Here is a 27,712-nt window from a genome sequence, read left to right as displayed (position 1 = left end):
GCAGGCCATGACAACCCAATCAATAAGTCGTCAATAGGGTTTGTGCTCATGTAGGGTAATAAAGGCCCTGCTTGTTTCTCTGACACCTCTCACTCTCTCCCCTCAAAGAATGGGAAACCATACGTACAAGATTGTATTCCTCTATCTGCTTGTGTTTTTAAATGGGTAGAAAATACTATACAATGAAATGTATGCAGCACAGTGGAGGGAGAGGGAGGTAAGCAGAGCAGTACACCATACCGTGCCCATTTACTGAAAAACAAAGTCAGGACAGACCCCAGCCACCATGTTGAACACACAGAGAGACAGAGACAGAGACAAGAGGGACACAAAGTGAGAGAGAGATGCACAGAAAAGAGAGGGATGGGTGGGTGTCTGAATGCCCCATTTCCCCACATAAAATGAATTCCCGGAGATTATGGAGAGCACTATCCATGCTTAAATTCCAATTCCAGTCACTTCTTCCACAAGAGAGCCCAGAAAGGGTACAAAGCTATAATCAAAAGTAGAGCAGTTTTAGGGAGAAAAGTAATTATACAGTAGAGCAGTGCTTATCTTCACTGCTGGGGTTCTAGGCTAGCTGCTATTTGATAGAAGCTGTTTGGGCTCCTATCCTATGGGAGGTTAACGAAGGCTGGAGCAAGAAAGCAAGAGAGGGGCTGTGGAGTACAAGAGAGAGGGTGTCTTCCAATCGAGCCATGGGGTACCACAGGGAAGAGCACCACACTATCACAGATTATCACGAAATAGACACTAATTACATATTCTGAATTTGTGACAGGCACACAAAAGTATTTTTTTGGGGGGGGGGGGGTGGCTAACGTTAGCTAGGCTAGGAGTTAAGCTTAGGTATGAGGGTTAGGTGTAGGGGTTAAGGTAAGGGCCGGGACGATACCAGTATTACAACACTCATTAGTATTGTGGCAAGGAAACAAAACACAAAGCAGATTTAACTTCTTTAGGAAAACAGCCCTAGGGTTGGAAACAAACATTGTTGTCATCCACACATTTGTTTATTTTCCAAGCAAAAGCACACAATAGTTTACTTAAAACAGGTTTTTAAAAAGGACCAAAGAGTTTGGTCTGCTTTGTGTCTTCATTTTTGGCATGGAAAAAATATTCCGATACTGGTATTGTGCCAGCCCTAGTTAGGGGTAGGGTTAGGCAATATCCTAGCAAAGTAGTTAACACGTAATAAGTAGCTGCAAAGTTGCTAATTAACTAAAATGCTAAAGTTATCCATCATATGATTCGAACACGCAACCAATGTTTGCATTGCTAGACCTTTGCGTTATACACCCACCCATCCTCCCTGACCAACCTCCCTCCTATCGTTTCTGTCTTAATCTGTGATTGAAATGCACTGTAAACAAAATAGTGTGGTGGACATGGGAAAATGTACTTTTTCATGTGTGTGTCACAAATTTCCTGACAGACTGTACTCCTGTACTCCCTGTTCACCCATGACTGCATGGCCATGTACGCCTCCAACTCGATCATCAAGTTTGCAGACGACACAACAGTAGTAGGCTTGAGCACCAACAACGACAAGACAGCCTATTGGCCTACAGCACCCAATGTCACAGGAAGGCCAAAAAGATCATCAAGGACAATAACCATGCGAGCCACTGCCTGTTCGACCCGCTACCATCCAGAAGGCAAAGTCAGTATAGGTGCATCAAAGCTGGGACCGAAAGATAGAAGCTATTTTTCAATCTCAAGGTCATCAGACTGAAAAACAGCCACCACTAACAGAGGCTGCTGCCTACATACAGACTTGAAATCATTGGCCACTTTAATAAATGGATCACTAGTCACTTTAATAATGCCACTTAATAATGATGTTTACATATCTTGCATTACTCATCCCATATGTATATACTGTATTTTATACCATCTTGCATATGCCGCTCGGTCATTGCTCATCCATATATATATATATATATATATATATATATATATATATATATATATATATATATATATATATATATATATATATATATATATATATATATATATATATATATACACACACACACACACACACATTTTCTTATTCCATTCCTTTGTGTGTATTAGGTAGCTGTTGTGGAATTGTTAGATACTGCTGCACTGTCGAAACTAGAAGCACAAGCATTTCGCTACAATCGCAATAACATCTGCTAACCATGTGTATGTGACCAATAAAATGTGATTTGATGTGTCTATGGCACGATAATTTGTGATCGTGGGTTGGGAAGATGGTGCCAAACAGCTAAACACATCAACATCACTAACTGTAAAAAAGCAGCACTCACATGGTCGGGAGCAGTGCATCTAGAAAGCAAACACAAAGCGACAACAGCAGAGAAAGGTGTTGCTGTGATAATGGGGAAGAAAATATAACACATCGATCGTCACATTGAGTTCCACTAGAACGGTTTGTCCTTGTTGCATGAAAGAACATGTGAAAGCTAACTTGACAAATAAAACTGAGGGTAAGGAGTGTGTTGATGGTAAAGCCAAACCGATATATCCGTTGAACAATATTACCGGCCAATATTGGCCTATTTTTGGCTTTTACCAACATATCCATCATTATTCCACCAATATTATCTACATAGGATAAACAAAACGTTTTTTGATCAAATGTAAAAACAAATCAGCATTCAAAAGCATCTTTTCACAGCTGTTTCTCATTTGTTACAGGATGTTCAATCAACATTGCAAAACCTCTGAAAAAAACTGACTGAATAGCCTAGCTACATGTCAACTGAAGAACATGACTCCATTTTCTTGACAGGATTACAAAAACGTGACTCATTAGGGTGATGACAATTAGCACCGCTTGTTCTGTACCACCACAGAGACAACTAGCCTACCTGCTAAGAAAAGGAAGCCCAGGGAAACTAATAATATTAAAACTTATTTGTGGAAAACTATTGATAAAATCTTCTCAACAATGTATGGCCAATACTTCACCAAACTGAAACCAGCTATTAACGTTTTTGTTTTTTAATCCGGTAACATTTTATTTTGTTAGCATGACTCATCGAAGTACCCTGCGTTTATATTTGGCTCCATGGCTTTATTTCCTCAATCTAAGGAAGGAAAATAGTGAGAACCTACGTCACTCTGTGGTTGATAATGCAAATTAAGGAAATTCTGAGGCTTGACATTTAATACATGTTGACAATGTAGTCAGGGAGGATGTCATTAATGCTGAGTAAACAAAATTATATAAATAAATAGGCAGCTTATCTGTGAAAACAGGTCACCAAAATGGCTCCCTTTAAGTAGCATCAGCTTTGAAGAGCTTGAGAAAAATGTTTTGCAATTGTCTGAGATCAAGCAGAAAAGACGCAAGGACTTAAAAGCTCCATGTTCCTAATGAGGGTCAACGGAGCCGACAGAACATTTCTCACAGAGCGCCAAACAAATGCAGATAGACGGGCTGTAGAGAAAGCCTCACAGTAATCCACACACACACACACACACTTTACAGCTCTCCCACGTTTTGTATGCAATTAACATCCCAAAATATCCAGCCATGAACAGGCAAGGGGGTGGCTTTCAAGCATTCAGGGGTCATTAAGGAGGTAAAGAAACCTGTTCTTACAGCATACTTTCCAATGACTTCAAACCAGGGGTTTTGGTATTTTTCATCCAATCAACTTGCTATTTAAAAACTGTTTGTGCTGGCCCTTACGGTTATTTTTTCAGCATAATGACAAGGGAGGGACATGTCATGAAATGGCTTTTTGACTATTCTCATTTCATAAAATTAAGCTCTACGTTCCATGGTGCAGTACATGTACAGTTGAAGTCGGAAGTTTGCATACACCTTAGCCAAATACATTTAAACTCAGCTTTTCACAACTCCTGAAATGTAATCCTAGTAAAAAAAATCCCTGTCTTAGGTCAGTTAGGATAATAACTTTATTTTAAGAATGTGAAATGTCAGAATAATAGTAGAGAGAATGATTTCTTTCAGCTTTTATTTCTTTCATCACATTCCCAGTGGGTCAGAAGTTTACATACACTGAATTAATATTTGGTAGCATTGCCTTCAAATTGTTTAACTTGGATCAAACGTTTTGGGTAGCCTTCCACAAGCTTCCCACAATAAGTTGGGTGAATTTTGGCCCATTCCTCCTGACAGAGCTGGTGTAACTGAGTCAGGTTTGTAGGCCTCCTTGCTCGCACCCGCTTTTTCAGAACTGCCCACAAATGTTCTATGGGATTGAGGTCAGGGCTTTGTGATGGCCACTCCAATACCTTGACTTTGTTGTCTTTAAGCCCTTTTGCCACTACTTTGGAAGTATGCTTGGGGTCATTGTCCATTTGGAAGACCCGTTTGAGACCAAGCTTGACGTAATTTTCTGGAATTTTCCAAGCTGTTTAAAGGCACAGTCAACTTAGTGTATGTAAACTTCTGACCCACTGGAATTGTGATACAGTGAATTATAAGTGAAATAATCTGTCTGTAAACAATTGTTGGAAAAATTACTTGGGTCATGCACAAAGTTGATGTCCTGACCGACTTGCTAAAACTATAATTTGTTAACAAGAAATTTGTGGAGTGGTTGAAAAACAAGTTAATGACTCCAACCTAAAATGTATGTAAACCTCAGACTTCAATTGTAGATGGACCATGGACAATTGCACGTTAACCATCTTGCCATTGCATGCTGACAAACCGGGTCAATTCCATTTGAATGCCAGTCAATTAATCAATAAAAAAAGGTAATCAATGGAATGCCCGTCAATAAATTGAAATGCCATAAAATGTCTTCCCCAGGGAGCTATGGTGACCAAACACCAATGAGAGAGGCATTGCAGATGCAGATGAACAGAACAGGCTACTTGCTCATTGAACACAGAACTGGGCTTGTTCAACCAGAAAACTAATATTCTCTGGTTGAACATAATACATTACAACACGGTCAATGATAATTTCATTAGCAAGGCTCTCATGTTAATTGCAATATTTTCAAGCAGCTGCTGTGATGCGTTTCATCACGTAGGATTCGGGGCTTGCTGACAGAGTCCTTTTGCACCTCCTAGCTAACCCAGGAACAGTACATCATGTTCAAGTTTGAGTATAGAGACGCAACAATAGACTTGCAATTTTGCACTGTTAGGTCTGTTCCTGGGATAGCAAGAACAATTCATCTTGGTGTTTTGTAAACACAACTAGCGTTGAAAGCAAACGGATTAGAAAAGTGAGTCCATCACAGATACTGATTCAAAAGAGCAAGGTTTTTTTATTTTTTTTATTTGTGGATAAAAATGAGTGTTATTCCTGTCGACTAAACAAAGAAGCACTAGGCCTATCCAGTGAATAAGAAAGTTTGTCAGCCTCAGGCTTTTTGAGAATAACTCTTCCCCCCCTCTCACAGATATGCACAAAAGAACCACATCGAGCAGAGTATACTGCAAATTGATTTTCCTATGGGCTTAGCATTTGGGTGAAAGAAGAGTGCAGGAATACAAACTGCAGTCAATGTTAAGAGGATAAGACTTTAAGTGACTAAACTTCGACGATCAGGAGAGTAATACGAAACTATTGATTGGACCCTTGCAACTTTATCTAGAATCAAAAAGGAGCCCAATGTGGAAATAATCACTTGAAAAGACATGTCGTCAGCTCCTATAAGCAGCAGCTCTGAAACTCACTTCCTCCGATTGGGTTTCTCTGTCAGGAGGGAAGAGCAGGAGTGCATTGTTCTCATTAGTCTGTATTAGAGGTCGACCGATTATGATTTTTCAATGCCGTTATTGATACCGATTATTGGAGGACCAAAAAAGCCGATACCGATTAAATCAGACAATTTATTTATTTATTTGTAATGACAATTACAACAATACTGAATGAACACTTATTTTAACTTAATATAATACATCGATAAAATCAATAATGAAACATTCAATTTGGTTTAAATAATGCAAAAACAAAGTGTTGGAGAAGAAAGTAAAAGCGCAATATGTGCCATGTAAGAAATCTAATGTTTCAGTTCCTTGCTCAAAACATGAGAACATATGAAGGCTGGTGGTTCCTTTTAACATGAGTCTTCAATATTCCCAGGTAAGAAGTTTTAGGTTGAAGTTATAATAGGACTATTTCCCTCTATACCATTTGTATTTCATATACCTTTTGACTATTGGATGTTCTTATAGGCACTTTAGTATTGCCAGTGTAACAGTATAGCTTCCGTCCCTCTCCTCACTCCTCCCTGGGCTCGAACCAGGACCACAACAGCCACCCTTGAAGCAGCGTTACCCATGCAGAGCAAGGGGAACAACCATTCCAAGGCTCAGAGCGAGTGACGTTTGAAATGCTATTAGTGCGCGCTAACTAGCTAGCCATTTCACTTCGTTACACCAGCCTCAACTCTCGGGAGTTGATAGGCATGAAGTCATAAACAGCGCAATGCTTGACGCACACCGGCAAAACGCACTAAAGAGCTGTTTGAATGAATGTTTACGCGCCTGCTTCTGCCTACCACCGCTACTAATATTACTTAGATACTTGTACGCTCAGTCAGATTATACGCAGACCACGCTAGATAATATCTAGTAATATCATCAACCATGTGTAGTTAACTAGCTAGAAATGTGCTAGCTAGAAACTTACCCTGGCTTACTGCATTCGCATAACAGGCAGTCTCCTGCAACGAGAGGCAGGTTGTTATTGCGTTAGAATAGTTAACTTTAAGGTTGCAAGATTGGATCCCCCGAGCTGACAAGGTGAAAATCTGTCGTTCTGCCCCTGAACTAGGCAGTTAACCCACCGTTTCTTAGGCCATCATTGAAAATAAAGAATGTGTTCTTAACTGACTTGCTTAGTTAAATAAAGATTAAATGGTGTAAAAAAATATCATATTAAATAAAATCTTTATTTTTATCAGTGTCCAAAAATACAGATTTAGGCCCTAATTAATCGGCCATTCCAATTAAAATCGGTCGACCTCTAGTCTGTATGCATGTACAACAGTCCAGCGGTGGAAAAGTCTAGATCTGACAGCCAGTGACAGTGGGCAACTTTGTAAAAAAAAACATGAATGCTTTGAAAACAACTGACAGGCCTGGACTTGATAACCCAACCAGAACTGAATAATGTTCTAGGTGCCGGGTGGGTATTGAAAAAGATAGACTTTCATACTGAACGTGCCATTACACCAACAGCTAGCCTATGTTAATATTGACACACATTAGAAAGCTTAAGGACAATGTCCCAGCCAGAAGGGGTGGATATGATTACAGAATAGGCCCACAGAGTGGTAATGACATAATTCATTTAGCATTCTCGTAGGAATAAGCACCCTTCAGCATCTTTTATTTTAACTTTCCAATTACATAAAGCCCTTGGTAGAGAGGAGAGAGAAGTCAGCAATGAAAGACTGAGTGTTACAAAAGACAGATGCTTTTATCAGTATTGCACTGCTCTGATGGGTGTCTGTAAAAGATGAATGCAGAGACATGAGAGCAGTCCTACTGCACATTGAAACACCAGCAATGATCAGTGTTTCCCCATTAGTGACGGATGTCGGGTAAATCAGCCGGTTACATTTTCCAATTCATATTAACTAGGCTAATTTTCATTTAAAAGTTTCAATACGATATTCAGTCGAGCCCTCTCCCGCTAGAATGATCTTCTAGCAATCTATTGATAGGATAGGCGCCTGTTAGTCACAAAGCAAATGATGACAGGGAAATGCAGAGGCAAAGCGTGAGGTTTCACTCTTGTCAAATATGTCCAAAACAATCTCAATGGGGGTGATTATGATTACAGAATAGGCCCACAGAGTGGTAATGACATAATTCATTTAGCATTCTCGTAGGAATAAGCACCCTTTAGCATCTTTTATTTTATCTTTCCAATTCCATAAAGCCCTTGGTAGAGAGGAGAGAGAAGTTTGCAATTGAAAGACTGAGTGCTACAAAAGACAGATGCTTTTATCAGTATTGCACTGCTCTGATGGGTGTCTGTAAAAGACGAATGCAGAGACACGAGAGCAGTCCTAAATGGGCTTATTTTGGACCTAAACTTCTTTATAAGGAGGAGAGTATAGTGGTCATGAATTTGCACTTCCCATGTAATGTGGTAACGATGAGTCAAAATACACAACCTAATTTGGGCTGTCCACTACAACAACAAAAAATGATTGGTCGACCGAGAGTCATTTGTTGTTTTTAAAAGTGTATGTTTCCATATATAGACAAATCCTATGTGTTTTAATCAAATATAGGCACTGAGCTTGTCTAAAGCTTAAGAGCACTCTTTGAAGAAATAATTACGACACACAAATGACTAGAGTCCGACCGCAAATGATTCGATTGTGCTGAGCCGGGCTCAAACTTGCTGCGCTGCGTTAAAACAGCGAGTGAATGTGTGACTAGCACCCGTTGTCTCACTCTCACACCCTGCTGCAGCGACCACAACAGAACAGTGTTGATCGCGCTGTCTGTGTTGCTGAAGCTGCAACATAATTACAGCCATTTGATTGAAAAGTTTGGGTACCAAAATCCCTCATTTAATACTATTGCCTCAACCCTTGCTCTCTTCACATGGCACACGTATGAATCACATGCACGTAGTCAATAGGGCCTAAAATAAAGCATATCATAATCACATCAATAAATTGGTTAGAACAATCTTCCGTACATCGTAACAGAAAAATGGATGCAGAGGACGTGAAACTCAAAAACGGGGGAATGTTTACTGGTTGTAAAGAGGAAGTCAGATGTGTGGAATAAATTTGATTAGTTGTGAGATCAAGAAAAATAAGGTAAGGAGCTGCATGCATACTATATGTGCCAAATAGGTGCTGTATAGATCACAATATCATTAATATGACCGTTTGGAACAATGTAAACACTAAATAAATTATAAGCATACCAGAGAGTCAGTTGTAAAGTTTAGGTTGTTTGGAAAGCCTTTTTTTAGAGCAAAGACTAAAAACAGTCACATTAATTTGTGAATGCAATTTCCAAAATGGAAAGGTTTATTTATTGTTCATGTTAATTATTCAAGGGTCATTCTATTTTAAAACTAAAATGCTTGATTGCATTTCAAATCATGAATGACTCCTCTGCTGTGTGATGACATGAACGAATGAATGATTGATTGATAGATAGATACAGTATATAGGCTACAGTACTGTAATGATTGAAATATAGGCCTAAGTAAGTGATGGTATTAAGACTCAACAGGATGCGCTCTTAGGCCTACAGCTTGATGCTGGTTATACAAGGCTGCTATATTAAACCTACTAATCAGAATGACATTACTTATGATCATAATAATAATAGTAATAATAACAATACAAAGGATATCAAGAAAAAGGAGCGTTACTATTATTATACATTTTATTTATTATACATTTTATTTTTGACAGTTTGGAACAGTGTAAACTCAAAATAAAGTATGAATAATATCAGAGAGCCTGTTCTAACGGGGGAAAAGCGTAAAGCCTTTATTACAGCAAAGCAAGATTAAAAACTGTTACATTTGTGAAATTGTTTATCATCTGACATGTTGTGGTTGAGTGAGGCTTGGTGCTCACGGAATCAGTAGGCTATTAGACAGACACTAAACAGGATCTGTCTTATTTCTGTAGATATACACAGTACGGATGATTTATAAAGTCAGGCACATTTAACAGTTAGGCTTTTGATTATAGACCCAATTAAGTTGGGGTTTCCTCTATCCCCCCTTGCCATTTATAAATCATGTCCATTGTATCGCATCGGGATAAGTAAACCAAAGGGTTTCCTTTACTAGGATGTCGGGGCTTGCCAGACAGTGATGCTAAAGTGAGTGACTATCGTCAGCCCGAATCGCATCGGTGAGAGAGCTGTTCATTTGGCTCCCTAATTTGCATAAGCTACTGGTAGGCTTTTTAACGATTATCTGCAGATAAATGTAATCAAGAAGCTGATTAAACAGTATGACCCTTACACAGATGCACCTTGTGCTGGGGACAAAATACCAATCTAAAATGTGCAGTTTTATCACACAACACAATGCCACATTCTCAAGTTTTGAGTGAGCGTGCAATTATAGCATGCTGACTGCAGGACTGCCCATCAGATCATTTTGTGTTAACTTCTCTACCATACGCCGCATCCAACATTGTTTTAAATAATTTGGCAGTACATCCAACTGGCCTCACAACCACAGACCATGTGTAACCACGCCAGCCCGTGACCTTCACATCTGGCTTCTTCAGATCTTCTGCGGGATTGTCAGAAAGAAGGGGTGCTGAGGAGTCTTTTGGTCTGTAATAAAGACTTTGTGGGGAAAAACTCATTCTGATTTGCTGGGCATGGCTCCCCAGTGGGCCATCCCTGCCCAGTGAAGTGAAATCCATAGGTTAGAGCCTAATGAATTTATTTCAATTGACAGATTTCCTTATATTAAGTGTAACTCAGTAAAAACATTGAAATTGTTGCTTTTATATTTTTGTTTAGTATAAAAAGTGTGATTGAGAGTATAAACCTGAAACAAATTGAAAAACAGAAACCTGGAAAAACAAAACATTTCATTTTTCAAGATAATGAGGGCTATGTACTTAATTTTTCGTGTTTTAATAAAATACATTATTTAAAGAACATAATTGTGGGATTTCATATCTTGCAGTAAAACTAAGTAAGACAAATCTCGAGAAGACAGGTTAAAATGTTTTAAAACATTAGACAATATCCAAAACTACTAGCAATTCACTGAATTCAAACATTTTCAGTAATTCAACATTGTAAAGTCATGTCTTTCTACACAATACCACACATTTTTCCAATCTGGGAGGTAAACTTGATAAAATACTCAATCATTTCGCTGTGAATTAGTGATTAGTAGAGCAGGTTGAGAGCTTCAAGTTCCTTGGTGTCTACATCACCAACAAACTAACATGGTCTTAGCACACCAAGACAGTCGTGAAGAGGGCACAACAAAACCTATTCCCCCTCAGGAGACTGAAAAGATTTGGCATGGGTCCTCAGATCCTCAAAAGGTTATACAGCTGCACCATCGAGAGCATGGTTGCATCAGTGCTTAGTATGGCAACTGCTCGGCCTCCGACCGCAAGGCACTAGAGGGTAGTGCGTACGGCCCAGTACATCACTAGTACAAAGCTTCCTGCCATGCAGAACCTGTATACCAGGCTGAGTCAGAGGAAGGCCCTAAAGATTGTCAAAGACTCCAGCCACCCTAGTCATAGACTGTTCTCTTTGCTACTGCACGACAAGGGGTACCGGAGCACCAAGTCTAGGTCCAAGAGGCTTCTAAACAGCTTCTACCCCCAAGCCATACGACTCCTGAACATCTAATCAAATGGCTACCCGGACAATTTGCCCCTCCCCCCTCTTTTACACCGCTGCTACTGTTGTTATCATCTATGCATAGTTACTTTAATAACTCTACTAACATGTACACATTACCTCGACTAACCAGCACATTGACTCTGTATCGGTACCCCCTGCATATAGTCTCACTATTGTTATTATACTGCTGCTCTTCAAATTACTTGTTACTTTTATTTCTTATTCGCATTTCTTTTTTTGAACTATATTGTTGGTAAGGGGCTAATAAGTAAGCATTTCACTGTTAGGTCTGCTGTATTCGGCGCAAGTGACTAATAAGATTTGATTGGAATTTCCAGATGGAATCAAGGGATTAGAATGCACCAGTGGCCACCAAAATAGAGCTCTTTCTGCAACAATATTCAAACCTGGCCAGGGGGCACATGGCTGGCCACTTTTTCTATTTGGCTGGCTACTCTACGTACTTCTTGAAAACACTGAATGAGGTGTTGTTGTATCTGGATTCAGTTCCTCAGACCCCTCAGTCAAGTACATTTGCTGCATTGCCTTTATCTGCAGAAACTGAACATAAACCTTTTTCAGTTCTGTTTGGCTTTCAGTGGGGAACATGGGCCCGGTGTGAGCGAAGCATGTGAATAAGGTTCTGACTGACTTGCAGAGAACATGAGATGCACCCTTCTTCAGTATAAGATTTATTGAAGCCAGATAGAGCACCGTGATGAAATGATTAGTTTCTCTAATCTGGTACTGCTGCTTCAAAAAAAAAATATATTCACTCCCCTTTATCTGTAATTTACAGCTAATTTAATAAAATCATCCAGTTTTTCAACCTAAAGGTAACATCATTGCCCCACTCCCCTCCTCAGGCTCTCTCCAACGCTGGTACACTGATTAAAGCAGGGCTGCAGAGTGCCTTACCTTCATTAGCATTTATTTTCAGTTTGGCTGCATGCCGCAGTTTACAAAGAGCTAAGGAGCATGTAGCTTGTAATAACTATTTACTCATCAGTAGTAGTTTAGCAGAGGGGACTTGTGGGGCAGAGGGAATTATAACCGACAATGTCCACAAGCGGTTTTGGGCAGTTGAGCCGTTAAGTGGGAACACTGCTCATTCCATACTATTATCCCAGACAAATTTGTAAACAGCGCAGCCATTTCAGAGGCACGTCCCCTCCTCTTGGCACAGACATACAAGACTGGAGTGCAACTCCCTCCCCCTTGGCTTCAGTGCACTGACTGCACGGAGTCTAAATGCTTGGGGTTTGGCAAGGCGTTCTAACCTTTGAGAGCTCTACAAGTACTTATCTACGGAGGGTTGCCATCCAGGGCTGTCACAATCGGAGCGTGACACAGCCGTTTCTCATCCCACCCCTAGTCGTAACTGCTGCCCATCAGCAGGGTTTTGCAAAATACCTGCACTCAGACTTAATTTGACTGACAGGTCAATGAGGTAAGGGTAACTGTCTGCTCAGAGTGTAGACCTCTCAGTTGGAAGGTCCAAAGCAAACAGTTTCACCATTCAAACAAGGACCTCTGTGTGCTCAGTTCTAACTGATGAACAATCAGAAGTGCTCCCACATCCTATTTGTGACCGATCGGCTTGATCCGGACCTATGTAGCAACATTTGAAAGTGTTTTTTTTACGTTGAATAAAAGTAGAGACTCAGAGCTAGAAAATGGTATATCACACACTCCAGTTGAGGAACAATGGAAAAGTTATTCTGCTTTGAAAGTCGATAAACTTTTAACCACACTTTTGAGAAAATGGCCCTTGAATGTTTTGGTACACGTACTGGAGAGCTCTTCTTTGTCTACACCCATTCAGCATAGTTGATCGCCATTTCAGAAGACTCCACAATGTCTAGTTCATTGAAAATGTTTTTACCTAAATCAGGAATTTCCTCATCTGATTCATTTTCAGAGTCTGAGAGTCAGCATGGCACGATTGTCCTACAGAAAGTGGAGAGCAGTAGCAAAACTTCTGCAGTTCATGATATCTGCAGTTCTTCATGCATTATCATGCATTATCATGCTGAAACATGAGGTGATGGTAGCGGATGAAAGGCACGACAATGGGCCTCAGGATCTCGTCACGCTCTCTCTGTGCATTCGAATTGCCATCGATAAAACGCAATTGTGTTCATTGGATAGAAAACAATCTAACGTTTCCAGAACTGTTAAAATTATGTCTGTGCGTATGTGAGTATAAGAACTGATATGGCAGGTAAAAACCTGAGAAAAATATTTTTAAAATCTTTTTTTTATGTTTGTAGTTTTCCATTGACTGCTTATACGGATTCCATTGACTTAGGACTCAAATTGTACTTCCTATGGCTTCCACTAGATGTCAACAGCCTTTAGAAATTGTTTCAGGCTTGTAATCTGAAAAATGAGGGAGTAAGACCACTCTGAATGAGTGGACACTGCAGTGTCCCAGAGGCACACCTTTCTGGTTTTCCTCTTAAATTGACGAAGCTTTTGTCCGGTTGAAATATTATTGATTATTATGACTAAAAACAACCTGAGGAATGATTATAAACATCGTTTGACATGTTTCTATGAAGTTTACTGATACTTTGAGCCTTTGGATTACTGAACAAAATGTGAACAAAACTGAGGTTTTTGGATATAAAGAGGGACTTTATCAAACAAAACTAACATTTATTGAGTAAATGAGTCTTGTGAGCACAACCATATGAAGATCAAAGGTAAGTGATACATTTTATCGCTATTTCTGACTTGTGTAACTCCTCTACTTGGCTGGTAACTGTTTGAAATGATTTGTCTGCTGGGCGCTGTTCTCAGATAAATCGCATGGTATGCTTTCGCCGCAGAGCATGTTTTAAATTTGACACCGTGGTTGGATTAACAAGAAGTTAATCTTTAAACCGATGTATAACACTTGTATGTTTTATGAATTTTTATAATGAGTATTTCTGTCTTTGAATTTGGCGCTCTGTAATTTCACCGGATGTTGGCCAGATGTTTACATACACTAAGTTGACTGTGCCATTAAACAGCTTGGAATGTTCCAGAAAATTATGTCATGGCTTTAGAGGCTTCTAATTGATTCAAATGACGTCAATTAGCCTATCGTAGGTGTACCTGTGGATGTATTTCAAGGCCTACCTTCAAACTCGGTGCCTCTTTGCTTGACATCATGGGAAAATCAACAACAAAAAAATCAGTCAAGACCTCAGAAAACAAATTGTAGACCATCACAAGTCTGGTTCATCCTTGGAAGCATTTTCCAACCGCCTGAAGGTACCACGTTCATCTGTACAAACAATACTACGCAAGTATAAACACCATGGGACCACGCAGCCGTCATACCGCTCAGGAAGGAGCGTTCTGCCTCCTAGAGATGAATGTATTTTGGTCCGAAAAGTGCAAATCAATCCCAGAACAACAGCAAAGGACCTTGTGAAGATGCTGGAGGAAACAGGTACAAAAGTATCTATATCCACAGTAAAACAAGTCCTATATCGACATAATCTGAAAGGCCGCTACGCAAGGAAGAAGCCACTGCTCCAAAACCGCCATAAAAAAGCCAGACTTCGGTTTGCAACTGCATGGGGACAAAGATCATACTTTTTAGAGAAATGTCCTCTGGTATGATGAAACAAATATAAAGCTGTTTGGACATTATGACCACTTAAGTTTGGAGGAAAAAGGGGGAGAACACCATCCCAACCGTGAAGCACAGGGGTGGTAGCATCATGACCCTGACCTCAATCCTATAGAAAATGTGTGGGCAGAACTGTAAAAGCGTGTGCGAGCAAGGAGGCCAACAAACCTGAGTCAGTTACACCAGCTCTGTCAGGAGGAATGGGCCAAAATTCACCCAACTTATTGTGGGAAGCGTGTGGAAGGCTACACAAAATGTTTGACCCAAGTTTAAATAGTTCAAAAGACAATGCTACCAAATACTAATTGAGTTTATTGAAACTTCTGACCCACTGGGAATGTGATGAAAGAAATGAAAGCTGAAAGAAATCATTCTATTTCACATTCTTAAAATAAAGTGGTGATCCTAACTGACCTAAAACAGGGAATTTTTACTGGCAGGAATTGTGAAAAACGGATTTTAAATGTATTTGGCTAAGGTGTATGTAAACTTCAACTTTATATCACTCCAGTATTAATGCTAAGTTGTAATTATTTTCTACCTCCCTACATTTGCACAAACTGTACATAGATTCCATTTGAATTTTATTTTGTGTTATTGACTGTACATTTGTTTATTTGTAACTTAGTGTTGTTTTTGTCGCACTGCTATGCTTTATCTTGGCCAGGTCGCAGTTGTAAAAGAGCAACTGGCCTACCTGGTTAAATAAAGGTGAAATAAATAAAAATAAAATATATAAATATATATAAGCTCCCCGCTCACTCTTTTCAAACATCCTGGTAGTTATACTTTTTCTCTCATGGCTATAACAACTTCATCATAATGCTCAATGTCATTGTTTTAATAATCAATTTAACACTTGCATAGAAATATGAAAAAAGAGCAAATAGAGAACAGAAAAGTAAACAAAAAAAACAGTTCATGGGTGATATTTTAGTAACTTAAAAGGTTGTTTTACATGGGAATCAGAATGACTGTTCGAGACCTTTAAGGCACTGACAATATACACTGCTCAAAAAAATAAATATAACAATATAATATAAATAAACACTAAAATAACACATCCTAGATCTGAATGAATGAAATATTCTTATTAAATACTTTTTTCTTTACATAGTTGAATGTGCTGACAACAAAATCACACAAAAATGATCAATGGAAATCAAATGTCTCAACCCATGGAGGTCTAGATTTGGAGTCACACTCAAAATTAAAGTGGAAAACCACACTACAGGCTGATCCAACTTTGATGTAATGTCCTTAAAACAAGTCAAAATGAGGCTCAGTAGTGTGTGTGGCCTCCACGTGGCTGTATGACCTCCCGACAATGCCTGGGCATGCTCCTGATGAGGTGGCGGATGGTCTCCTGAAGGATCTCCTCCCAGACCTGGACTAAAGCATCCGCCAACTCCTGGACAGTCTGTGGTGCAACGTGGCGTTGGTGGATGGAGCGAGACATGATGTCCCAGATGTTCTCAATTGGATTCAGGTCTGGGGAACAGGCGGGCAAGTCCATAGCATCAATGCCTTCCTCTTGCAGGAACTGCTGACACACTCCAGCCACATGAGGTCTAGCATTCTCTTGCATTAGGAGGAACCCAGGGCCAACCGCACCAGCATATGGTCTCACAAGGGGTCTGAGGATCTCATCTCGGTACCTAATGGCAGTCAGGCTACCTCTGGCGAGCACATGGAGGGCTGTGCGGCCCCCCAAAGAAATGCTACCCCACACCATGACTGACCCACCGCCAAACCAGTCATGCTGGAGGATGTTGCAGGCAGCAGAACGTTCTGTAAGCACAGACCCCACCTGTGGACGTCGGGCCCTCATACCACCCTCATGAAGTCTTTTTCTGACCGTTTGAGCAGACACATGCACATTTGTGGCCTGCTGGAGGTCATTTTGCAGGGCTCTGGCAGTGCTCCTCCTGCTCCTCCTTGCACAAAGGCGGAGGTAGCGGTCCTGCTGCTGGTTGTTGCCCTCCTACGGCCTCCTCCACGTCTCCTGATGTACTGGCCTGTCTCCTGGTAGCGCCTCCATGCTCTGGACACTACGCTGACAGACACAGCAAACCTTCTTGCCACAGCTCGCATTGATGTACCATCCTGGATGAGCTGCACTACCTGAGCCACTTGTGTGGGTTGTAGACTCCGTCTCATGCTACCACTAGAGTGAAAGCACCGCCAGCATTCAAAAGTGACCAAAACATCAGCCAGGAAGCATAGGAACTGAGAAGTGGTCTGTGGTCCCCACCTGCAGAACCACTCCTTTATTGGGGGTGTCTTGCTAATTTCCTATAATTTCCACCTGTTGTGCAAATGGAATAGACAACAGCATGTGAAATTTATTGTCAATCAGTGTTGCTTCCTAAGTGGACAGTTTGATTTCACAGAAGTGTGATTGACTTGGAGTTACATTGTGTTGTTTAAGTGTTCCCTTTATTTTTTTGAGCAGTGTATATATAACCATCAGTTCATATAACCTAGTAGTACTGGAGCAGAGAGACAGGTATCATGGCTCCAGCACAGGGGTGCATCACTGCACACTGAGCTACTTACTGTTAGGCTACATACAGCTTAGTGCACTGCACACCAGAACATCACATTTCAGGGCGGCATTGAGATGATCATGTTAAATTAGATAATTATGCTGCTCTCTATCCCCTCTGTGTCCCCAGCGAGGAAATGCTGAGGTTTATCCCATAGATAGCATAGGGAAGATGGGTCAGGTCTGCACAAGAATGTAATTAGTTACACCCACTCTTACCCTAAACATGCTGCTAGGAGGAAGTTGAGAAAACAGCTGGGCCGCCATTCTTAAATGCTCATGAAGGACAATGAGGTGAGGATTCAAACGCACTCAGTAGGCAGTCAAGCTGCTAATGACTTTCTGAAAGTGTATGAGAGGGAGTCGTTGCGATTGAACTGATGGCGATTCAGGTATGAACATTTACAATGCTTTCGTGGTCTTTCCGAGCAGAAGACCTATTTCACTACTGGAGGAATACAGAGGCACTTCTGAGGTAACATGTCATTAAAACAACCTGCGACTCATGTTAACACACACCTTGACTACAGCCTAAAGGTACATCATTTCAAAATGTCCCGGTCACTCTACTACATGCCAATGACTGAGGCAATTGGGAGACTATGGCAGGTGATATACAGTGGCTTGCAAAAGTATTCAGCCCCTTGGCATTTTTCCTATTTAGTTGCCTTACAACCTGGAATAAAAAAAATGATTTGAGGGGTTTGTATCATTTGATTTACACAACATGCCTACCACTGAAGATGCTAAATATTTTTTATTGTGAAACAAACAAGACAAAAAAACAAAACAACTATTCACCTCCCTAAAGTCAATACGTTGTAGTGCCACCTTTTGCAGCAATTACAGCTGCAAGTCTCTTGGGGTATGTCTCTATTAGAGGTTGACCGATTAAATCGGAATGGCCGATTAATTAGGGCCGATTTCAAGTTTTCATAACAATCGGAAATCTGTATTTTTGGACACTGATTTTGCCGACTTCATTCGGCAAAATCATTTAACGAGGCAAGTCGGTTTATTTAACGAGGCAAGTCAGTTAAGAACACATCATTTTCAATGATGTCCTAGGAACGGTGGGTTAATTGCCTTGTTCAGGGGAAGCAGATTTTTACCTTGTCAGCTCAGGGATTCAATGGAATACTTGTTCCCCTTGCTCAGCATAGGTAACGCTACTTCGAGGGTGGCGGTTGTTGATGTGTTCCTGGTTCGAGCCCTGGTAGCGGCGAAGAGAGGGATGGAAGCTATACTGTTACACTGGCAATAATAAAGTGCCTATAAGAACATCCAATAGTCAAAGGTATATGAAATACAAATCGTACAGAGAGAAATAGTCCTATAATTACTATAATAACTACAACCTAAAACTTCTTACCTGGGAATATTGAATCATGTTAAAAGGAACCACCAGCTTTCATATGTTCTCATGTTCTGAGCAAGGAACTTAAACGTTAGCTTTCTTACATGGCACATATTGCACTTTTACTTTCTTCTCCAACACTTTGTTTTTGCATTATTTAAACCAAATTTTTGGTCCTCCAATAAAATCGGTATCGACGTTGAAAAATCTTTAATCTAGTCTCTATAAACACATCTAGCTACTGGGATTTTTGCCCATTCTTCAAGGCAAAACTGCTCCAGCTCCTTCAAGTTGGATGGGTTCCGCTGGTGTACAGCAATCTTTAAGTCAGACCACAGTTTCTCAATTGGATTGAGGTCTGGGCTTTGACTAGGCCATTCCAAGACATTTAAATGTTTCCCGTTAAACCATTCAAGTGTTGCTTTAGCAGTATGCTTAGGTTCACCTTCCAGCAGGACAATGACCCTAAGTCTCAAATCTCTGGAAGACTGAAACAGGTGTCCCTCAAGAATTTCCCTGTATTTAGCTCCATCCATCATTCCTTCAATTCTGACCAGTTTCCCAGTCCCTGCCAATGAAAAACATCTCCAGAGCATGATGCTGCCACCACCATGCTTCACTGTGGGGATGGTGTCCTCGGGGTGACGGGAGGTGTTGGGTTTGCGCCAGCCATAGCGTTTTCGTTGATGGCCAAAATGCTCCATTTTAGTCTCAACTGACCAGAGTACCTTCTTCCATATGTTTGGGAAATCTGCCACATGCCTTTTGGCAAACACCAAACATTTTTTTCTGGCCAATTCCATAAAGCCCAGCTCTGTGGAGTGTACGGCTTAAAGTGGTCCTATGGACAGATACTCCAATCTCAACTGTGGAGCTTTGCAGCTCCTTCAGGGTCATCGTTGGTCTCTTTGTTACCGCTCTGATTAATGCCCTCCTTGCCTGGTCCGTGAGTTTTGGTGGGCGGCCCCATCTTGGCAGTTTTGTTGAGGTGCCATATTCTTTCCATTTATTAATAATGGATTTAATGGTGCTCCGTGGGATGTTCAAAGTTTTGGATATATTTTTTATAACCCAACCCTGATCTGTACTTCTCCACAACTTTGTCCCTGACCTGTTTGGAGAGCTCCTTGGTCTTCATAGCACCGCTTGCTTAGTGGTGTTGCAGACTCTGGGGCCTGTCAGAACAGGTGTATATATATATATACACTGAAATCATGTGACAGATAATGACACTTAGATTGCACACAGGTGGACTTTACTTGACTAATGATGTGACTTCTGAAGGTTATTGGTGGCACCAGATCTTATTTAGGGGCTTCATAGCAAAGGGGGTGAATACATATTCACATATACATATAGAACCAGTTTTCCGTTTATTTATTTGAAACATGTTATTTTTTTCATTTCACTTCACCAATTTGGACTATATTGTGTATGTCCATTACATGAAATCTAAATAAAAATCTATTTAAATTACAGGTTGTAATGCAACAAAATAGGAAAAACACCAAGAGGATGAATGCTTTTGCGAGGTACTGTAGGCATAGGCTAGCACATAACATTACACAATTACCTATTTTTGAACTAACACAATCTAGAGTAATCTAAATAAATAAATGCTCTCAAAGCACTGCTACACAGGTCACCTTATTTCCAAAACCCTAAGACTAAATTTCAACCACAATTCATTGATTGCAAGGAAAGAGAGAAAACTGACACGTTAAACACTATTCCAGCCAGTGTGTATCAGATGGAGCTAATTGAGGCCCTACAGGCCTCGAGTGGAGAGATCCTCCCCCCACCGTGCTCTGACTGCAGCCCAAAGCTCACACGGCAGCCCCAATATTAAACCACTGCCGCATCATTACTTCAACCTATTGACCCCGGCTGCTGTGTAATCCCTGCAGCGTCTGCATCTCAGACACAGTGTATATTATTAATAACAGAAGCTGTTAAGGTAAGCACATATTGATCCTGGCTGTGAATAAGATAGAGAAGGGGTCAAGGACCATTCAATCTTGCCTTCTAATGGGATGACTTCACCCGGCTCCTCCTCCCTGCCCAATTGGGTTTCTCTGATTGACCATGTTTGAAAGATGTGTTTGTTCCCTGACCTGATGAAAGTCACAGGGCTGACAGGAGGATGTCTGAAAAAGGACTCTGGTTTTCCTGTCAATCCACTTCCTTAGTGAGCTGTCAGTGAAATTAAGATGTGCAGCTATTCACTTCACCGGGTAACTGTCCAGTGAAAATCTCATTTTAAAAAGCTCTTATTCGGTTTGTTCATACCCAAATAATGTTGGCTTGTCCTGTATTTGCAGTAGTGGCCAGAGCATACATTTGAGAAAAAACACTCAGTAAAACCTCATTTCAAACTTGTTTTTGAAACAAACTGTTTTATTTTTTTTATGTTTTTCTTTTTAATTAAAAGACATTTGCTTGGATAATGACATCCTATTTGGCCCGAGACAGGCCTGTATGTAAATTCTCCGGTGGGGAGAAGGATCCTTCGAGGCTTGGGGAGACATGGGCCTTTTATCAATCAGATTTGCTCACCTCCTGCGCTCTCTTCTCCTCCGCCGCCCTCTCTCGCCACCTGAAAAAGGTCAAAGTTAATCGAGGAGAGTCGGCGAGGAGAGTGAACATTGGATGAAAATGCGCTTGTTGGAAATGACACAGTCCTTCGCCACTAACGCATCATTAGGCAAATGATGTTTACAGGGGTGGATAAAAAAAACTGTAAAGTACTCAAAACAATTTAAGTGAATTGTACAAATCATTTTATATACATTGAACAAAAATATAATGCAACCTACAACAATTACAGGTCATGTAAGGAAATCATTCAACTGAAAAAAATTTGTTGCAGGACTATGGGATTCGCATGACTGGGAAGGAGCACACCCATCGTTAGGGAAGGGGGGGCATAGGCCCACCTACTGGGGAGCCATAGGCCCACCTACTGGGGAGCCAGGCCCAGAAAAATTCCCAACAAAAGGGCTTTCTTACAGACAGAAATAATCCTCCTTTTCATCAGCTGTCCGGGTGGCTGGTCTCAGACAGTCCCGCAGATGAAAAAGACTGTTGTGGAGGTCGTGGGCTGGCATGGTTATACGTGGTCTGCTGTTGTGAGACCAGTTGGACGTATTGCCAAAATTCTCTATATCGATGTTGGAGGCGGCTTATGGTAGAGAAATGAACACTAAATTATCTGGCAACAGCTCTGGTGGACATTCCTGCAGTCAGCATGCCAATGCACGCTCCCTCAACTTGAGATATCTGTGGCATTGTGTTGTGTGACAAAACTGCACGTTTTAGAGGGTCCGTTTATTGTCCCCAGCACAAGGTGCACCTGTGTAATGACCATGCTGTTTAATCAGCTTCTTGCTATGCCACAGCTGTCAGGTGGGTGGATTATCTTGGCAAATGAGAAAGGCTCACAAACAGGGATGTAAACAAATTTGTGCACAAAATTTGAGAGAAATATGCTTTTTGTGCATATGAAAAACTTCTGGGATCTTAATTTCAGCTCATGAAACATGGGACCATCCCTTTACATGTTGTGTTTATATTTTTGTTTAGTAGAGATAAAAACAATTAGTAGCATATTGTTTTTACACGTGTGTATGTTTTCTCCTCCAACAAAACAAAACCTGATTCGAAGGGGGTGTGGCAGATTTCAAAACATTTTCGCGGTAGGATACACATGAGTATCATCAATGAAAGGTGGCTATCGAGGGGGGATAACACTTCTGTTTGCCTACCAATAAATTGACACACGTGTTGACCACTTATCGGTTTCCAGATCACAGAGGAGAGAGGGCGAACTTTTGCTTATATTAGAAAACCCCATGGGCTCAGTAGTGCACACTCAACTGCACACAAGCTAGCAAGACAAGCCATTCACAGCTGGTTTTAGCAGAAAGGACAAAGCCTACACAACAACTACAGGTAACTGCCAAAATAAAGAAAACACCAACATGGTGTCTTAAATCGGGCATTGGGCCACCACAAGCCTCCAGAACAGCTTCAATGCATCTTGGCATAGATTCTACCAGTGTCTGAAACTCTTTGAGGGATGCGTCACCATTCTTCCATAAGAAATTCAATAATTTGATGTTTTGTTGATGGTGGTGGAAAATGGTGTTTCAGACGCTGCTCTAGAATCTCCCATAAGTGTTCAATTGGGTTTGAGATCAGGTGACAGACACACATACCCTTTTAACCACCTATGCTCTATTACAACACCCTTCTCAAAATCAATGAAATCTATTCTTCTAGCCATGGTAGTCAAAATAATGAGCAACTGGGCATTTTTATACATGACCCTAAGCATGTTGGGATATTAATTGCTTAATTAACTCAGGAAACACCTGCTTGGAAGCACCTGCTTTCAATATACTTTGTATCCCTCATTTACTGAAGTGTTTCCTTTATTTTGGCAGTTACCTGTATCTCGCCAGTCAATTCTATTAGCTAGCATTCTAACATTACCTATGGCGGCTAACTTAGCTAGGAATATAGTGACAAAAATAGAGAAAGAAATATCAGGAATTTAGTGACAAAGCAAAGAATAGAAATGACTCACGCTTGTGAAATAATCAGTCTGCATGTATTGCTGTTGTAGTAAAGTGCCCTAGTAGTTCCATTGTGCTTCCTGAATCCATCCATGCTAGTTCACTTGGTGCAGCCGAGCTCAGGCAGTCTGCCCCAGGGCCCCACTATGTGGGAGCTAATTTGAATATCCAAGTGTTGGCCAAGCTGTCAAATCAGGATCTCTAACCAGTATACCCAAAAACTAGTGATGCACCGATATGACATTTTTGGCCGATACCTGGTATTTCCCTTGCCAAAAAAAAACAAACAATACCAATAACCGATATAAAACAAAATTGCGACCTTTTAAGAATTCAAGTACAGTTAAATAGTTAACACACACACACACACACACGGCGGTGTAAGGCACTGCATCTCAGTGCAAGAAGCATCACTACAGTTCAAACAGTTGGACACGGACTGAAGGGTGTGTTCATAACAATTAAACTGTTCTGCCTTGTTAGCTAGCAAATTTGTCTAAACTTAAAATATGAAGACTCCAATAAAGATTAGCTGGCTACTCACTAGCATGTGGTGCTTGAGAGATTGTTTATGGACCCGTGTTACATTTCTATAATGACTGCTACAAGAAGTGAATGTGCATTATGCATGGCTCTGGTTAAATTTGTAACAAAAATTGAATTTTCAGACTTCAAAGACAGATCAGTGATTATTGCAAAAAAGCAGATAATTTTGTTTTTTATTAGGCAAGTCAGTTAAGAACAAATTATTTTTTTCAATGACGGCCTAAGAACAGGGGGTTAACTGCCATGTTCAGGAGTAGAATGACAGATTGTTTATCTTGTCAACTGGGGGATTCGATCTTACAACTGCTCGGTGACTAGTCCAACGCTCTAACCACTAGGCTACTTGCCGCCAAATAATAATAATACAATTATTAGTGGTCTTATGGTTGTAAAAGGCTTATATTTAGCCTAGCTATAATTTCCCAATCCCTGAATTCATTAGATTATTGCTGGCTGTTTGAAATGCAGTATATTTGTCCTTTCATTGAACAACAAATGAAAGGCCTATTTAGAGAAAACATTTGTAGATATAGATAGATATATATATATATATATATATATCTATATATAGATAGATAGATAGAATCGCCCATAAATTTGAGAAAATCATATCACCCAGGGCAAGTACCACCAGGAGTCCTAGTAACCCTGTTTGGGAACCTCTGATCTAGAACAGACAAAATGAAATATACTTTTCCAACACACAGTGCGGATACACTTCATTATACTGCCTGACTCTGAATTCCAAAGTCATACACAGGATGTTTGCTCAGAATAGATAGTACTGAACCATTGACTCAACAACAACCTAGACCCTCTGAAAATGACCTAGAAAGGACAGTCAATTCAGGAAGCAAACTGAAATTCCAATACCAGTTCCAATTTTCCTCATTTAAAAGCAACTGACCCCAACACTGGTGACTAGTTCTAATTGTTTCAAGAGATAATACATTAAGAACAGCCTCAAGCAGACAAAACCATTAGCATTGCCTCCTGTGTTGCTGCGATAGCGCATAGGAATTCAACCCCTGCCAATATCATTCTCCCATTTTCCTAGGAAGGAAAAGGGTTTGAGGCAGTGTCTTGAGATCTGTACAAAATCCTGTGTCCAAGTAGGTGAAAAATAAGAGGAATTTATTGATGCTCAACTTAACCACTACTAAGCATTTCACTGTTAGTCTACACCTTATGATAAATACATTTGATTTGAGATTGCCATACAACTGCCACCCTTCAGCTCTAAAATGTCAATGCAACCCTGTATCAATCTCAAGGCCCATTTTCCAATCCGGGGGGCATTAAATGTTATTAATGTACTTCAACTCCATCGTAACCACCACAAGTCAGCAGAGAACCTCGCAGAATTGAATGAGGCAATTAAATACCAGCTCCACATAATTTCTTATGGTTTATGCCTAGGTGTCAATTGCCGAATGATGAACAAAGTATAGCCTAAATATAACATCTCAGCAAGGACCATAAACATCAGGTGCACTTGACGTGTTGGACTAAAACTCAGGCAAAGGAAGAAATGTCCACTCTCAAACTTAATTAGGCAGCAAATATACTGAATTTCAATGATTTTACTAAGTCACAGCTCATAAGGAAATCAGTCAATTGAAATTAATTCGGCCCTAATCTATGGATTTCACATGACTGGGCAGGGGCGCAGCCATGGTTGGGCCTGGGAGGGCAGAGGCCCACCCACTGGTGAGCCAGGCCCAACAACTGGGGAGCCCAGCCAACCAGAATAAGTTTTTCCCCAAAAAAGAGCTTCATTACAAACAGAAATACTCCGTTTCATCAGCTGTCTGGGTGGCTGGTTTCAGACGATCCCACAGGAAACCGGGTGTGGAGGTCCTGGGCTGGCGTGGTTACACGTACTGCCAAATTCTCTAAAACAACATTGGAGGCGGCTTATGGTAGAGAAATTAACATTAAATTCTCTGACAACAGCTCCAGTGGACATTCTTGCAGTCAGCATGCCAATTGCACGCTCCCTTAAATCATCTGTGGCATTGTGTTGTGTGACAAAACTGCACATTTGAGAGTGGCCTTTTATCATCCTCAGCAAAACGTGCACCTTTATAATGATCATGCTGTTTAATCTACTTCTTGATATACCACGTCAGGATTATCTTGGCAAAGGACAAATGCTCACTAACAGGGACGTAAACAAATTTGGCCACAAAATGAGAGAAATAAGCTTTTTATGCGTATGAAAAACTTCTTGGATTTTTTATTTCAGCTCATGAAACATGGGACCAACACTTTACATGTTTCATTTATATTTTTGTTCAGTATAGAATAGGAACCTACAATCTAAAGGCTTGCTGATGAGCATTAAAGGCAAGGACATAACCAATCAACCTTACCTTCCAGCAAAGCAAAGCAATATTCTATAAATGGGTCAAACATGAAAAATAAACAAAATGTTTATTTTTGCATAGTCCATTTTAAAAACATGTACTGTTGGAGATAGGGTTTGTCCAGTGCCACATTAAAAAGGGAAAGTTAGTCCTGTTCCACTTTAAAAAATACCTAGTTAATACCCTTCATGCAGAAACAATCATTGTGAGAGCCACCCCCAGGCCTTACTCTTAATTATAAAGTGGTTCTCTCAGACATCAGTAATATGCTCAGAGGACAGAAGTCGTCGTGAGCCCACAGCTCAACACTAATTGGGCTTTCCACTCAAAAATAGAATGAAACAAGTTGTTGAAGCGGGATCATGAAACAAGGACTGAGCTTATTGTACCCAGTCTTTCAAAATAGAGCTTGTAAAAAAAGTGTTCATTTGAGGTGCAAAATTAAGCTGAGCATGATGCTATATGTAGGCTACTTTTTACATGCATTGTATAAGTGCACTTTGGGAAAAGAATGACATACATTCACTAGCATTACATTACTCATCAGGATCGATAGCCTTGAAACTATTGTTTTGAATCTATCACATTAATACTGCTCATCAGAGAAAACATAAAAGAACACCAAGGTTGCTGTGGCCCTTTCTCCCATGGTGTCCACATCTCAACCAATCAATGGCAACAACTTCAAATCTACTAACCTTCATTCAATAACCAAAAAGATAATGTGGTTCCTTGAGCAATTCATTACTGAGGAGTAGCCAGCCTCTGTCCTGGCAAAACCTCTACCACCACACTGTTAAGAGTCAAAATGTCTGGAATACTCTGCAATTATTAGGCCAGTTGAGTGTTAACATACAGTGCCTTCAGAAAGTACTTATACCCCTTGACTTTTTCCACGTGTTACAGACAGAATTTAAAATAGATTAAATTGAGATGTGTCACTGGCCTATACACAATACCCTATAATGTCTATGTGGAATTATGTTTTTAGAAACATTTTAAAATATAAAGCTGAAATGTCTTAAGTCAATAAGTAATCAACCACTTTGTTATGGCAAGCCTAAATATGTTCAGGAGTAAACATTTGCTTCACAAATCATGAGTGTCATGGATTCACATGATTTTTGAATGCCTACCTAATTTCTGTACCACACACATACAATTATCTGTAAAATCACGTAGTCGGCAGTGAATTTCAACCACATTGTTTGAAGTACAATATACCAACATAGCTACTGTAGTAAATCAAAGCTGTGTGCTGGAAAGCCTTGGTAGAGCATGGGTGGAATATGCATTGTGGTGCTCATGAATTTCCTTTACTTTTCGGCTTCAGACTAATGCCTACCTCTCACTTACAATACATGAATGTAATAAAATAAA

At 40.4% G+C, this 27,712-nt stretch overlaps 1 protein-coding gene across 4 annotated transcripts in view; it reads right to left on the bottom strand.

The window, feature by feature from the left end:
• LOC110502443 (bifunctional heparan sulfate N-deacetylase/N-sulfotransferase 2) overlaps nucleotides 1-27,712 on the bottom strand; it is a 197,885-nt gene that overhangs the window by 169,265 nt on the left and 908 nt on the right. The window contains exon 2 of one of the 4 annotated variants that reach the window (XM_036959813.1): nucleotides 21,397-21,436. The exons of the other annotated variants lie outside the window; for them this stretch is intronic. The gene's annotated coding sequence lies outside the window, so the exon portion shown is untranslated. The remainder of the gene's footprint in view (nucleotides 1-21,396; nucleotides 21,437-27,712) is intronic. 4 annotated transcript variants of the gene reach the window in all.

This window comes from Oncorhynchus mykiss, chromosome 23, assembly GCF_013265735.2.
Source record: "Oncorhynchus mykiss isolate Arlee chromosome 23, USDA_OmykA_1.1, whole genome shotgun sequence".
In the NCBI taxonomy this organism is placed as follows: Eukaryota; Metazoa; Chordata; class Actinopteri; order Salmoniformes; family Salmonidae; genus Oncorhynchus; species Oncorhynchus mykiss.
This window is presented reverse-complemented; position numbering and strand designations above follow the sequence as displayed.